Raw genomic sequence first — 14661 nt, forward strand, 5'->3', positions numbered from 1 at the left:
CAGCTCTGGAACCCAGCTCCTGTCCATCGCTGACTCCACTCTGGGACTTTCCCTGTGCCTGCTGGTGACACAATCATCATCCTGGGGGCTAGATATGGTTTTGTATATATTATATAATTCTAATTATTATTATTTTATTTTTATTTATTATTTCATTATTTATTAATATTTTCATTAAAGTAGTTTAGTTCTTTTTCTAAACTTGTAAATCTCCTTATCTCTTCCTCTCCTCTCTTTGGAGAGAGAGGGGGGAAGGACCTTCTGTAGTTCTGATTGGCCAATCTGGCCAAAAGCATGACAACTGTAGTTTCTCTTATATTAGTCTCATCTTCTCATAATTTCGTCTCCTTACTGTAAAACAACATTTCCAAAAACACTACATACAAAATACATATAGTAGATACATACAAAAGCAAATAAGGCAATTATTACAATACTCAATAACTTTTTTTTTTATTTTTACACACAAACTCAGATCAGGGAACCAGGAAGTTAACCATTTAAATGTTTCCTCACATCCGTAATATGTGTCATCCTCCTGTACCTCCTGGAGCATTTTAGTCTGTTTCTAAATTTCTTCTAGGTCTGTAGAAATTCCTGCCACTCTGATCTACATATACACAACAACTAGTACTTAAAACCGTGCTTAGCATCATAGCGAGAACCATTCTATTTTGCAAGGTGGTTTCAGCCGATTCAGATACCTCTTTTTGCATTGCTTTGATAGCATCAAAAGTTTCATTTCCAATTTTTTACAACCACCCCCAGGACACTGACCAGAGAGGGGGAGGGCACCAAGGCTTTTCTAGTTTTAGTTCCACATATTCAATACCAACTTTTTCCTTTAGGAAAAAAACAGTTAGTATTCTTACCTTAGGGAAGCACCACAATTAGGTAAATTGAAATGCAAGTTCTTTCCTTTGGATTTCCTGGTTTCCCATAAAATAAGTTAGGATTCCCTAATTCTATGCAAAAGCAACAGAGGAGTATCAACCCTTTTAGTTCCTTCACTTTTTGTACAAAATAAACCTGTATATCTAAAGCACTAACAAAGGTATAAGAACAATTATTAGAACACAATACAAGGATACTAAGCTTTATGTACAATATAGCTCAATATATGATTTTTCAGAGTCCCAGCTATAATTCATTGAGACCAAGAGAGCTTCAGTAGGTGGCCTGGTTTAGGGTAGAGAAAAACCAACTTTCTGTTCAGTGAGAGAGGCTCTTGCTCTTACTCGTTGCTGTGGCAACCAGGGTCAGCTGACTTGGTTGTTTACCCCATGGAGGGGTTGCACCTGTGGGGAGGAGGGGACAGGTCAGGTGACCCAAACTGACCCATAGGGTATTCCATCCCATCTGCCCTGCTCAGCATAAAAGCTGAGGGATCAAAGGGATTAGGTGGGTTGTTTTCTAGTGGTTTGTATTCTTTGGTGAATGATATCCAAAGAGGACCCTGTCAGTTTGTCTACCTTCAGTCCCCATCAGTGTGTTCTGGCATCCAGTTCCCATTCATCACTGAGTCTAGTCTGGAACTTCCTCAGTACCTACCAGTGACATCTCCCTGGGAGCTTGATATGGCTTTGTATATATTTGTGTACATAGTATCATTATTTTCCTTTATTATTATTAATATTTCATTAAAGTAGTTTAGTTTTTTCTAAACTCATAAATCTCTTTATCTCTTTTCTTCCTCTCCTTGGAGCAAGAGGTGGGGGAGAGCATTTGTTGTCTTGTCATTGGCCAATCTGGCCCAAACCATGACAGTGGTGCTCTTTCTTCAGAGATCCACTCTTTCTGTGGAGCATTCTTCATACAGGTAAAGTATATCCACAAATCTATATTTTTCACCTTTACATCTGTGTAAGTAATTAATGAGTAGCATAAAGGTCACAATATTAACTTTTTAACATTTCTTCCCCTTTAGTGTGTATCTCTTCCATGTCATGACAAATGGTGATTAGATTTCTGCGTCCACCATTTTGGATGTGTTCCAGCAGCTGACACAGGTCACCATGCTGCAGCAGTCTCCTCAACAATGCAAGATTCATTCGGATGGGATAGGCAATAAATCGTGAATCAACGTGGATGGGAATCAGGAAGTCTTGGTTGGTGTGATACTGTCATTGATGCACTGTGGCAGTAGCAGTTGGCACCTGCTGTTCTTTAACCTTCAGCAGTCCCACCACAGAAGGGTCATCTGAAAGACAGGGTAAGGCAGACAGCTGTGTAATGTCTTCAGGCTCTGCAGCTGCTATACCAAAAGCCCACCCATACCCTTTCAGGTCTTTGAAATACCCTTTCTTGAAGTAGTCTATGCCAAGGATGTACGGAGCATTTGGGCTAGTCACAATGGGGTGCTTCTCCCATTTATTCCCAGTTAGGCTTACTTCAGCCTCCAGTACAGTCAGTTCATTCTATAATACAGCTGCTGGGGTTGATGCACCACTGAAAAGTTATCTAAAGATCTGCAGCTATTGATCTTCCCTTAATATAAAAGGCAGATGAGTTAGTTACAGTAGAGGCTAACCACACCCAAGTATTTACCTGTTGATTTTGTGGAGATGTATCCAGGGTGTGTGCTTGTAGTACCAGACTATAAAGCACAATGAGCCAACCTGTGATAGGGGAGGAATACAGGAGTGTCGTCACCTTCCAGTAATACATATGCAGTTGCTCCAGCTCCTTCAGCCAATATTACCCCAGGTTTGATGACCTGGTGCAGGGTAACTGCCCACACAGATTGGAGAGCTGTGGCTTCTGCTTTTTCAGATTGGACTTCAATTTGATGCTGGGCTTGCGATACCAATAACATCGTTCCGATGCTGTCTCCTCTAGATATGGCACAGGTACTTGTCGAAGACACCTGAAATACAAGAACTTGAGAATCTGATATTAACAAAGGATGTAAAAAGTAAGAGGAGAAGTTGGCTTATGATGTATAGGGGAACCTTGTAATGCCTTGGACCAAAATCCTACAGGTTCTTTCTGATTTTTCATCCCAGTCATCTGCCACAATCCTGAGACTGTATCATCTGGAATTGTTACTTCTCATTCAAAAGGATATCCTTGCTTAGGAGTGTATAATTGTGCATGCTCAGTCAAAGCATTTTTGCAGTCACCAAAGGCTTCTTGTTGCTGCTTGGTCCCCTGCCAGACAGCTTTCTTCCTAGTTAATTTCTGCAGAAGGCACGTTAATATCGCTAAATGTGGGATAAAAGTCCTCCAGTACCCAAAAAGTCCCAAAAAGATCTGTAACTGTTTTACGGTGATTGGTAAAAGAAATCGCTGGACTGTTTGCTGTACCTGATTTGATATTTCTCTAATCCGTCCATGCCAAACTCTTCCCCAAAATCGTACAGTAGCACTAGGGCCCTGTATTTTCTTTGGATTAATTGCCCACCCTCGGTCCTGCAAATGCACTTTCAGCAATTCAGCAGCTGCTTCACTTTCTTGTTGTGACTCTGCCATAATCAAGAGATCATCAGTATAATGGTAAACAGTAACAGTACCCGACCATAGTGCAACATCAGCTGCTATCATTAGGTGGCAAATGGAGGGACTGTGTTTGTATCCCTGAGGCAATACTTGTAAAGTATATTGCTTTTGTTCCCGGGTCATGTCTTGCATTGAGGTGTCAGGCAGGGCAGGGGGTGGGCGCGGAGTTGGTGGTGGGGCTGGGGGCGGTCGGCTTTTTTGCATAAATGCTAACTTTTGCCACCGGGGAAACATTTCTGATGTTGTGATCCCACCTATTTCCAATCGTGGGATAACAGCTTGTACAAAATCATTCTGCTTTTGTTTTCTGGTCACCCGTGCTGTACCTCCTTTCTGTTTTGTCGGCTTTCCTTTATTCACCACGCACACAGAGGGTCCTGAAATCACAGACTGAGTTTCCCTCAAGGTATTTCCTAGGGCACCTACAGTACCCATAGCATTTGTCACTGCTGGTATAATCAAGGGATTTAGTGAGGCAGGTGCTTGAGGAGAAATAACTGGAGGGAGGCTGGCTCACATGACCATTTTCTCTCAGACACATTCCTACAATACCCCCTTTTTCTTCTTGAGCCAGCCAGACCTTATGCATGGCATTTTCTATCATGTCAGTCACTTTGCGGAGAACACACGAGGCTACCATAATCAATAATAATCTAACCAACAATAGCATGAGCCCTTGTTTTAGTAAGTCTGATAACCATCCCGTTATACCCCATGAGTTTAACTAACCATCGAAACCATTTTTGACCACTTTTAATTTGGACGTTATCCTTCAGCTCCCGTAACTGCTTATGAATGGATGATGAGTGGTCGGAAAGGTTCATACAACACATACCTTCAAAATCTTCACATCCATGGCCCTGAGCTAACAGCAAAAAATCAATAGCCGCTCGATTTTGCAACGTAGCATGCTGAATGCTATCAACATCAGTAAGCAAGCTAGATAGGATTTCAGTTGTAAGGTTTATCTGTTTACTTGCCCAACACCCTGTCTTATTCAACATATTTAATGCTGTTGCTGTTCCTAGCGAAGGAAGAATACTTAGCCCTATTCTTTGTCCGAGATTCGAAAATGTTATATGGTCGTCACAGGATGGAGTAAAGGTATGATCTGTTCTCTTGGCTCTGTGTTTACTGTGTGCTCTGCTCACCGTGTCTTTGGCCGTACGCAGGCCTCTGCTCATAGATCTGCCCCATCTCCCCCTTTTTTGTTTAACACCAGACCATTTATTAACAAGGTCGCCATGACTTGTGCTTCTACTCGTTGTGATGCTCTTAGACGGTTATGTACTAAACACAATTAAAAAAAGAATCAAAAAGAACCCTGCTAAGGCAATAAATACCCAGATTCCTAAATTTAGCCCAGAAAGCCAATTTCTTTGGATTTACCCACGAGAAATCCTTTTGTAATATTTCAAATACATTGCAGTTCATTAAGTCTTGAATGTTTAGTATTTGAGCTTTTAGCTGATCACGTAAAGGACGAATATTTTGTTGCAACGACATGTCAAAAGCACCTTGGAGATGGTGTTTAACCATTTCTCAGCCATGTAGCAATGTATTCCAGGGGAGAGATGTAACACAAAGTCTTCCAGAGTTGTACTCCCAATCACAATACAGAGAAAGACGTGTTTTTAATGCATTTTGCCGATTCCCTATCCATGTTACTGCTGTTTTATACCTTACTCGCATTAAATTTACACAATAAGATTGATTACATTCTTGTATACTTGCATTTTGAGCCGAAGCAAACATACGGATGAGAAGTACAAGTCATTACAGAATTTTCTTGCTCACAACTTCTATTTGTTGCAGTATTATCTGTGGTTAGCACGCACCCCGACTTAAGGTGCTTATAATACACCTTCGGTTGTTCAGGCCATTCAACAGCTCTTACAAAATGTCTATCTACTGCTGTGGATGACAAAGACGACATGTTTAGAAAATTTAAAACATGAGTTGCTTTATACAATCGCTCTTGAGGTGTCATACCTATGGGATTCACCCTTTTTTGTTTAGCAAGCATGGTTTTTAAAGTATGATGCATACGCTCCACAATTGCTTGCCCAGCTGGGGAATGAGGAATACCAGTGACATGTTTAATACCCCATATCTGTGGGAAAAAAAAAAAAAAAAAAAGGCCTGTACTTTAGCGGACACATAAGCTGGTTCATTATCAGTTTTTATAGTTTTCGGTACTCCCATGACTGCAATGCATTGCAACCAATGTTGTGTTTCAATAACACAATAACATCACAAGCCTTCTCTCCTGTATGAGCAGTAGCTACAACAAAGTGAGAAAACAAATCAACTGAAACATGTCCAAATTCCATAATGCGCGTAACATCGGATTGCCAAAGTTCATCAGGTGTAAGCCCTCATGGGTAAACCCCCGCAAATGATGGCAGAGGAGCCAGCTGCTGACTGTGAAAGTGACTGTAATAGTCTGTGCTAGGGGAAAGAATAATTTACTTGCCCAATATAATGTACTAAGGCAATTTGTAGGTTAAGACTTTGTGTTAACCAAGGGTCAAGGTCATCCTTTTTGATGGGGACATGTATATGGCTTGGATCCATTCCAGAAAGCTGGTGACAGCACAAACGACCCTGGAAAAACAATCGCAGTAACATTTCAGTCATCATAGTTACTGGTTTTGAAAAGGTATGTGGCAAAAATACCCACTCTAATGCAGTCAGGCTCTTTGCGAGTGCATCATCCCACTCTCCTGTCAGGGCGTAAAGTTGAAATTCTTGTAGGAAGGTGTTCAATGTGTCTTGCAGCAGTAGCAGACTATATCTTATCTGTAACATGCTGTAATGCCTTCTGAGCTGTTGGGGTTAATGAACATAGAACTTATGGGGGGGGCGGGGGCAGACACAGTGCTTCAGGGCATCCCCTGTATCTTCAAAGTGCACTCATGTCTCTCTCCCCCTCTCTGACCCTTATATCCTGCACTGGATTGAGTAGAAAAGTACAGGCCAGAGTCGCTGCACGCGTGGCCAGTGTATGCAGCGAGCCTCACCAAACTCATGATCCAGCTTTGCTAACAGCGGCTGTCTGATACGTGACTACATTGTTGTAATCCCTTCTTGTTATCTTCTTCTGTGAAGCTCAGGTTCTCATGGATACACACATAGTTTTTACAGCAACATATTCTACAACTCGTACAAGGGTACGATGCAAAGCGGCATCTACAGCTGATCATATAATGCTTATTAAACACGGCAAACAGCATACTAAACATAACAGACAAATTCCTTCCACACAGGCAATGAGTATAATTTGCTTCAACCAACCCCATCCCCAAGTCCATCCAGCAAAGAGATTTCACCCAGTGGTCTCCACAAGTTGCTGGTTCGGTCGGTGCAGTTCCTGCAACTGGGCATGGATGGATTTGGAGTGGTCACTTAGATTCACACAACACAGTCCTTTAAAATCTTGACAACCATGTCTGTGAGCTGAAAGCAAAAAATCAGTAGCAGTTCTGTTTTGCAACATCGCATATCGAATACTATCTACATCTAGCAATAACTCAGAAATAGTGGTACTAGTAGCATTGTTAAACCTATCCTTGGCAGCAAAAGAGTCCTTGTTAGCAAGAGCGCATGCGGACTCCCTGTTCTTGCTGGTACTGTGCTTTGATCTTCTTCCACAACAGGCCAAGATTCTCAAGCAGCTAGATAAGGTTTCTGTGAGTCCATTACAGGCTTATGTCATCCAAATATTTTTCTTGCCAGCACCCGAGACTGAATAACAATTGTTTTCCAGCACCCAGGTGCGAGTCCCTTGAGTGTATGTACAATCCTCCTCGCCGATCTTCTGTTGCTTTCCCATATTCCACCCCCTTGCTCAAGAGACCGCTTCTGCTGGGGTTCATTTTAGTCTCGCAGGGTATAACACAGAGCAATCTACTAAGGCATGCAATAACATAGACACATATAGGAAAAAACCAAAAACATATCTCTCTGGTACTGCTTTGAATCAGGTGTCCTATTTCTCTTTTTCTGATGCTTTCTTGTAGCGCATATGCCATACTTTTGTGCTAACATGGCACATTTCCCATCTAATTGTTCCTGTTCGGTTTCTTTTTTTTCTTTTTTTTTCTTTTTTTTCTCCTTTTTTTTCTCTTTTTTTCTCTCTCTTTTTTTTTTTCCATCACTTACGACTGACATAAAAGTCTGCCTTTGCAACAAGAGCTCAGCTTCTCATTTTTCCTTAAGTTTCTCATTTTCCTACAGAGCATCCTATAGATTTTGGCTCAACTCCTTTTCCCAATCAACCATGATCTTATAGACAAACAACAAACAACCAGCCATACACTCTGCACGGGCGAGCTGTTCCCGAGACCGTAAACATGTCGGCTGGTGAAAGCTCCCCCAATATTTCAGGACTTCCATCGGTTCTACAGCCCATCCTGGTCTATCTACCTGGGGCGCGCTCGCCTTACGTCTAAACATTGTGTATATACAAACTTCTTCACTTGACGGAGTGTCAGCCCTAGTTGCATACGAGAACAGTACCACACCGGGCAGAACACCTGCTCAAGGGGAGTCACCTAACGACACTGCACACAACAAAAAGCAAACAGTAGCACACATGCTGATCAGCAGGTATAAGCTGGCGCCCACACACACTTACACAGCAGACATACAAAAACAGCACTTCTATCTCAGGGAGACGACTGGGGAGGGGAGGGGGCGAGGCGGGCAATGGCAGGAGCAAACAGCTCCGGCTCTGTCCTTCTCTGCTGACATTCTGCCTCCTCCATCGGCCTCAGGTGGAGCAGAGGGGATCAGCAGGGGATAGTCCCAGACCTTCGGACCTGGCCTGTTCGATCCCCCTCCCGTGGGTTGTAATGCTGCAAAAGCCCTGGCTGCTGTGGCTCGCTCTGCGTTCATATCTTGTAAGGTCGATAACACCAACCACCATGTCGTTGCTAATGGTGATGCCTCTTTGTCTCCTTTACTTATCACTTCCCACAGTTTTTTCCCAACAGCCTCCCATATTTCTGGTTTAAAAGCTGTCTGGGGCTCTGGTGCGAATCCGTTCTCTCTGCACCAGGTTAACAACTTCGGAGCATACGCTCATCGTATTTCACCCCTCTCTTAGAGAGGATATGCAGGAGAAGTCTTAATACAGCCCCTTCTTCTTTTGTTACTTGTTGCCCCATCTCCTGCCCCGGCTGCTCACCTCTCTCTGGGTGTCCGTGGCCACGTCGTCTGTTTATTCCGGATTGCCGCCCAATCCGCCCGGTCTCAGTCCAGCTGAGCCGTCCTCCAGCCGGTGGATCTCCTTCTGGGTCTTCCACCCCTCGCGTTCCGTTGCTCAAGCCAAGCGCCGATCGGTATCATGTCGGGGTCACCATCTGAGGAGAAATAACTGGACTCCAGACGATCCAATGTGAATCAACAGAAGCCGTTTATTAAGCACAGATCATCATTTTTATACCCTGTGTTGTAGCCGTACACGCCACTGGCTTATTTCTGATTAGCTAGTTACACTGTCCACGCGCTGTCCATGCAGTTCATTCACAGATCAGATTGGTTACAAGAATTCACATAGTAAATTGCTTAGTCATTAGCACAACATGTTTTCTGCCTTCTCAGTTCCTGTTTTTCCCATGTACTAATTCCATCTTCTACCACCTGTTTTGCCCTTAATCTAATCTCTCACAGTAGGGAGGCTGGCTCACGTGGCCATTTTCTCTCAGATACATTCCTACAGGCGCTCCTCTCAAAAACTGCATTTTGGTACTTCTCGTCACTGTTACAGTGTCCGGATTGCATCCTGTAACTAACACATGAGCCATCCCCATCTGCTGCACCAAATTAATACCTTTCTCAGTTGCACACCAGTTTCCGAGGGACGACACTAATTCAACAAGTTCTGAATATGCTGTAAAAACTGCTGCACACAGCCCCTGATACAACACAGGTGCAATAATATCTCACCCATTAGGACCTCTGACATTTTGCAGCTGAGCTTCTCCTCGTATGTAATCATAGAATCATTTAGCTTGGAAAAGACCCTTGGGATCATCGAGTCCAACCATGGACTCCTTTATACCATATCCCTTAACACCACATCTAAACGACTCTCAAACACATCCAGGGATGGTGACTCCACCACCTCCCTGGGCAGCCTATTCCAGTGTCTGACCACTCTTTCTGGGAAGAATTTTTTCCTAATGTCCAGCCTAAACCTACCCTGCTGCAGCTTGAACCCATTCCCTCTTGTTCTATCACTAATTACCTGTGAGAAGAGACCAGCACCAACCTCTCTACAATGGCCTTTCAAGTAGTTGTAGAGAGTGATGAGGTCTCCCCTCAGCCTCCTCTTCCTCAAACTAAACAGTCCCAGCTCCTTCAATTGCTCCTCATAAGATTTATTCTGCAGGCCCTTCACCAGCTTCGTTGCCCTCCTCTGCGCTCGCTCCAGCACCTCGAGATCTCTCTCGTATTGAGGTGCCCAGAACTGGACGCAATACTCAAGGTGTGGCCTCACCAGTGCTGAGTACAGGGGGACAATCACCTCCCTCCTCCTGCTGGTCACACTATTTCTAATACAAGCCAGGAGGCCATTGGCCCTCTTGGCCACCTGGGCACACTGCTGGCTCATGTTCAGCCGCTTGTCAATTAGAACCCCCAGGTCCTTTTCTGCCAGGCAGCTCTCCAGCCACACTGCCCCAAGCCTGTAGCGATGCATGGGGTTGTTGTGGCCCAAGTGCAGGACCCGGCACTTGGCCTTGTTGAAGCTCATCCCATTAGCATTGGCCCATTGATCCAATCTATCCAAGTCTCTCTGTAGAGCCTCCCTACCCTCATGCAGATCAACACTCCCGCTTAGCTTCATGTCATCTGCAAACTTGCTGATGATACACTCCATGTCCTTATCAAGGTCATCAATAAAGATGTTAAACAGAAATGGTCCCAACACTGAGCCCTGAGGGACACCACTTGTGACCGGCCGCCAGCTGGATTTAACTCCATTGACCACCACTCTTTGGGACCGCCCATCCAGCCAGTGCTTGATCCAGCAGATCGTATGCTCATCCAGGCCATGAGCAGCCAGTTTTTCCATGAGAATTCTATGGGGGACAGTGTCAAATGCTTTTCAAAAGTCTAGGTAGACAATGTCCACAGCCTTTCCCTCATCCAATAATCGGGTCATCTTGTCATAGAAGGAGATCAGGTTCGTCAGGCAGGACCTGCCTTTCCTAAACCCATGCTGACTAGCCCTGATTCCCTGCTTGTCCCTTATATGGCTTGCAATGGCACTCAAGATGATCTGCTCCATGACCTTCCCTGCTACCGAGGTCAGACTGACAGGCCTATAGTTTCCCGCATCCTCCTTTCTGCCTTTTTTGTAGATGGGTGCTACATTTGCTACCCTCCAGGCCTTTGGGACCTCCCCAGTTAGCCATGACTTCAGGTAGATCATGGAAAGTGGCTTGGCGAGCACGTCTGCCAACTCTTTCAGCACTCTTGGATGTAACCCATCCGGTCCCATAGACTCGTGTGCATCCAAGCGATGTAGCAGGTCACTGATCACTTCCTCTTTAATTGTGATGACCTCGTTCAGCTTCCCCTCCCTGTCTCCTAGCTCACGAGGCTGGGTGCCCAGGGAACAGCTCGTTCCACTGCTAAAGACTGAGGCAAAGTAGGCGTTGAGCACCTCAGCCTTTTCCTCATCCTTTGTGACTATGTTTCCCTCTGCATCCAGTAAGGGAGGGAGATTTTCCCTAATCCTCCTTTTGTTGTTAATGAATTTATAGAAACATTTTTTGTTATCCTTAACAGCTGTAGCCAGGTTGAGCTCTAGCTGCGCTTTGGCCCTCCTAATTTTCTCCCTGCATAGCTTCGCTATATCCTTATAGTCTTCATGAGAGACCTGCCCCCTCTTCCAAAGGTCATACACTCTCCTTTTGTTCTGGAGGTCCAGCCAAAGGTCCCTATTTAGCCAGGCCGGTCTCCTTCCCCGCCTACTTGTTTTTCGGCACACGGGGACAGCCTCCTCCTGTGCCTTTAAGACTTCTCTCTTGAAGTATGTCCAGCCTTCCTGGGCTCCTATATCCTTCAGGGCAGCCTCCCAAGGGATTTTGTCAAGCAGTCTTCTGAACAGGTCAAAGTTTGCCCTCCGGAAGTCTAAGGTGGCAGTTTTACTAACCCCTCTCCTTGTTTCTCCAGGAATCAAAAACTCAGTCATCTCATGATCACTGTGCCCTAGACGGCCACCAACCTTTACTTCCCCCACAAGTTCTTCCCTGTTCACAAGAGGCAGGTCCAGGAGGGCACCTTCCCTGGTCGGCTCACTTACCAGCTGTGTGAGGAAGTTATCTTCCACACATTCCAGGAACCTCCTGGATTGTTCCCTCTCTGCTGTGTTGTATTCCCAGCAGAGAGCCGGGAGGTTGAAGTCCCCCACAAGAACAACAGCAAGTGACTGCGAGATTCCCCCCAGCTGCTTATAGAAAGCTTCATCTGCCTCACTGCTTTGGTCGGGAGGTCTATAGCAGACTCCCACAGCGATATCAGCTTTATCGGCCCTTAACCTAATCCAAACACTCTCCACCCCATCATCACTATACTTGATTTCCGAGCTCTCATAGCATTCTCTAACATACAGGGCCACTCCACCGCCTCTCCTTTCCTGTCTGTCCCTCCTGAAGAGCTTGTAGCCATCGATTGTGGCACTCCAGTCGTGTGAGGCATCCCACCACGTTTCTGTGATAGCCACTATGTCATAGTTTTCCTGGTGCATCATGGCTTCAAGCTCCCCCTGTTTGTTGCGCATACTGCGTGCATTGGTATAGATGCACTTCAGATGTGCCAGTGACTCCAGCACCTTTTTGTGAGTGTGGGCCCCATTTCCCACCAGACCCCTCCCAGGTGCTTCCATGATTTCTAAACATCTATCCCTTCTCTCCAATGAAATGGCAGAGTGAGAGTCCTCACTAGTCCACCATCCTTCAAGCCCTGGCATGCCTCCCTTGGGTTTAGTCCTGACAGGCCCAGTTATCTCCCCTTCCCCCCTCATATCTAGTTTAAAGCCCTGTCAATGAGCCTTGCTAACTCCTGCCCCAAAATTCTTTTCCCCTTCTGGGACAGGTGCATCCCACCTGCCACCAGCAGGCCAGGTGACTCATATAGCAGCCTGTGATCAAAAAACCCAAAGCCCTGCTGATAACACCAGTCCTGGAGCCACGAGTTGACCTGATGCCTCTTCCTGTTAATTTCCTCATTCATGATTGCCACTGAAGGGGTAGAGGAGAACACAACTTGCGTTCCTGATCCCTTAAGCCGTCGCCCCAAGGCTCTAAAATCTCTTTTAATTGATTTTGGGCTCCTTCTACCCACTTCATCAGTACCCACCTGAAATACTAAGAGGGGGTAATAGTCAGAGGAGTTTACTAGGGCAGGAAGTTTGTTCAACACATCCCTGACCTGTGCCCCAGGGAGGCCACAGACTTCCCTGTGAAGTGGGTCAGGATGGCATATTGGCCCCTCTGCCCCCCTCGGTAGAGAGTCACCCACAACAGTGGCCCATCTGCTTTTCCTTTTGGAGACAGTTGTGATGCTGGGTCCATGGCAACTTGGTCTTTCTGACATTTCTGGCCTGGGTGTATCGTCCTCCTCTCCAACAGCCAGTTCCTCCTGCAGGACTCCATACCTGTTCTGCAAGGGCAACTGGGAAGGTGGGAGGGGCCAGGAGGGGATTCCCCTGCTTCCCCAAGCAGGGACCTGTTTCCATTCCCCCTCTTCTCTGAGATCCCCTCCTACTGCCTGGTGACAAGAGGGGAAGGGGTCCTCTGATTTGTGTGGGGCCTCAACCTGTTCCCTCTCTCTCAGGGAGTGGGTCCACCAGTCAATCTCCCTCTCACATTCCCTGATACTCCTCAACCTCTCCACTTCATCCTTCAGCTCAGCCACCTGACTGAGCAGATCATTTACCTGTTCACATCTGACACAGGTGTTGCCTCCGCTGCCCTCTATTGCAAGTGCCAGGCTCTGGCATTCTCTGCAGCCAGAGGCCTGGACACCCACATGTTTGCATGGGGGATCTATCATGAATGGGGATAGGGCTTAATAAATCTTTTTCACCTACTGATAAATGAATAGCTGCAGCTCCACTATCCCAAGCTCACAAAATCCATGCCAGTATACCTTCCCCACTCTTTTGCTGATAAATCTCTAGAAATTCCCTTAACTCTTTCGGAGTGTCAGTACGCGTGATCTGCACTCCCCTCTCTGCTCGTTCCCGCTCCCCCCTCATTTGTATTAGGGGTCATGCTTCCATTATCTCACTGCTTTTTAAGTCCGGATCAAATTCAAACTCAGTCTCAGAGTCTGAGGATTCACTCCAAATATTTTCATCCCATTCCTCAGGATCCCATGACCATTTTGTGGTGAGAGCACGAACTTGGGAAACTGAAAGCTTACTTTGCCCATATTTGTCCCTTTGTTTATTAATGATATGCGCTACCAACTGGTCTACATTATCTTGCAGCTCATGGCACTGCTCTGCTTGAACAGTAATTACTACTTGTGTGATCACCTTTGCATCCTGTAAGCTCCTGTATTCCTTTTCCAATTCTCTCACTTTTCTACGTAATGCAACAACTTCACCATTAAGAGCTCTAAGTCCAGTAGCTAACAGACATCCCAATCTCCCCTCTAATTTGCGAGAAGAACACGATGCCATTTTCCATGGCAACCGATGCATAGCCATTTCAATTGCCTGGGGTGTAATCACAGCTCCGTCATCTAATTCAGGCCATGCCTGCGGCAGAGTGAATTGAGCCAGAAAAGCAGCAACAGGAGCCCAGTCTTCAGTACTGGGCCATCCCAGAATATAGGAAGTCCTCTCATTTCCCCCCCCAGCCCACTATTTTTTCCTCAGCCATGGCATGGTTGTTCCTGGAGCTGCTGACTACGCCAGATGTGTGAGCCGATGCAGGCAGGACACAGGAACAACCACAAAACCACGGATGAAAGGCAAAGAACAAGTTTAATCTCGATACCTCACAGACCAGGGAATCTCCGAAGCAACACCTGGGTAGAGGCACGCAAGCAGGGGAAATGGGCACCACAGAGTGAGAGAGAGTCCTTGTTAGCAAGAGCATGCACAGGCTCCCTGTTCTCGCTGATATTTCAAGGGTTCAA

At 45.6% G+C, this 14661-nt stretch overlaps 1 long non-coding RNA gene across 1 annotated transcript; it reads right to left on the minus strand.

Moving 5' to 3' along the window:
* Nucleotides 1-430: 430 nt before the first annotated feature.
* LOC141735576 (uncharacterized) lies at nt 431-8916 on the minus strand. Its single transcript, XR_012584788.1, has 3 exons — nt 8690-8916; nt 2548-2866; nt 431-2200 (listed from the first exon to the last, which is right to left on the minus strand). It is a non-coding gene; the product is annotated as an uncharacterized LOC141735576 (long non-coding RNA).
* Nucleotides 8917-14661: the final 5745 nt, after the last annotated feature.

Source organism: Larus michahellis, chromosome W, assembly GCF_964199755.1.
Source record: "Larus michahellis chromosome W, bLarMic1.1, whole genome shotgun sequence".
NCBI classification, from domain to species: domain Eukaryota; kingdom Metazoa; phylum Chordata; class Aves; order Charadriiformes; family Laridae; genus Larus; species Larus michahellis.